The following is a 1,778-nucleotide window of genomic DNA, read 5'->3' on the forward strand; positions in this document are numbered from 1 at the left end:
AGAATGGTCACGCGTTCACCCTGTTGGTCCTCTTGATGAAGCCGATGTATCTCCTCTTCTTCGTTGCGCACGCGTGTGTGTGTATGTATACACAGAAGTAGTATTCAGCAGCGATGCGATGTCTCTTCGTGTAGAGAGAGATTGGAGGAGCCGATGGATAAAAAGAAGTGCGACGTTCGATGTAAAAAAAATAAAAACGAAGAAGAAAGAAAGTGGACCCTTAGACGACGACGACGATGAGCTTTCCCAGAAGCTGCTCGAACGTCCTTGGACTCGGCGAACAAGAAGTGCAGAAAGACTTATGTGCGTGTGTGCTAGAACTTTCTTTCCGTTCTGGCCGGAAAAAACCGATTCGAAAACGATTCTTCTTGTGAAAAAGGTCACCGAATATATATATATTGCGTATAAATGGGTGACGACAGGAGCGTGGCTACACTCAGTGCCGCGTACAGCCGAGAAACTGGCAGCCGAATGAGGATCCAGCCAGTATATAATGCCTCCTCCACCGGTGCTTCCCACCTCTCTCTCTTTCTCTCAGGCCAGCTCTTCCTTTCTCTCCTCGCCACTCTCTCACTCTCTCTTCCATGCGCTCTTCTGACGTCGACTGACTTCCCTCTCCCACTCTCTCTCTCTCTCTGTCTTTCTTCCTAGCCTTCCCCCTCTTTCTCTCTCTCTCTTTGTATGTGCTTCACCCTCCTGTGCAAGCTCTTTCAGTCTGATTCAGTCTCTCTGTACGATTCTTTCTCTCCTTCTCTCTCTCTATCTCCCTTTGGCTACCAGTCACCGTGTTCGATCGTGTGCTCCCGCTCGTGCCTCTCCCGCAAGCTCTTCCAGTCCGATTGTCCCGCCTCTCGCTATCCTCTCTATCCCTATACCTGTCTCTGTTTAACTTCAGGTTAGTCCAACGGGAGGATGTATAGTCGATGGAAGAAATATTTGTTGAAATATGGAAATTTATTTTGTCGGGGTGAAGATGTTTGGAGAATCGATCGACGAAGATTGGAAGATACGGGGAAATTTATTTGGGAGATTCAAGTGTATGTACGATGTTTCTCATGGGAATTTTGACGATGTCATTGGATGACGAAGTATAGTCAGTGTCTGTGGTGTGATAAGAGTATCCTGGAAGAGTCCTGTGATGACTATTTCATTCGTGTATAGTTAGATTTGGAAAGCCAGTGACTATGAAGCAGCGAATAGCCACTGTGGCGCCATTTTCAGACAGAATTTTGTTCCAATTTCTATTGCGATGCCGAAAATTCTTTGTGAAACTTCAGATATCGAACATCGAAGATTCAATTTACAATCCTGCAATATTTCTTCGTTAAACTATACACCATCATGCATCCAGCAGCAGCAGCAACATGGGAGGATAACCCCCCGGCAAGCGCTGTATGCACTTCCACCCCCGAGGCTCGAAGCCCGACGACGCCGACGCCGACGTCGTGCATTCACCTCAATCAATACGCGGCGGCTGGCGGGCGGAAAGGCGCGGGAGGGACGCCTTCCCGCTGCTGCATGTGCACACGCCGATGCACGTGCGCTGCTCGAACGCACACCGCCAAGATAATGAGCGAACAGGAGAGGAGAGAAGTGCAGAGAGCGAGAGAGAAAGAGAAAGAAGAGACCAGTGACAGCAAGGGAGAGACACGGGAGAGTCGAGAGAGAGAAGGAGGGAAAAACAGGAGACCTGAGAGGGAGGGAAAAACAGGAGAACTGAGAGAGAGAGAGAAAAGGAGAGAAACGGGAGAGCTGAGAGGGAGAGAAAAACAGGAGCG

At 49.0% G+C, this 1,778-nt stretch overlaps 1 protein-coding gene across 2 annotated transcripts in view; it reads right to left on the reverse strand.

Moving 5' to 3' along the window:
* The window catches only part of LOC108578130 (microtubule-associated protein Jupiter), a 92,109-nt gene that overhangs the window by 29,428 nt on the left and 60,903 nt on the right, over positions 1–1,778 (reverse strand). The window lies entirely within an intron of this gene.

Source organism: Habropoda laboriosa, unplaced genomic scaffold (genome assembly GCF_001263275.1).
Source record: "Habropoda laboriosa isolate 0110345459 unplaced genomic scaffold, ASM126327v1 scaffold5, whole genome shotgun sequence".
Classification (NCBI taxonomy): domain Eukaryota; kingdom Metazoa; phylum Arthropoda; class Insecta; order Hymenoptera; family Apidae; genus Habropoda; species Habropoda laboriosa.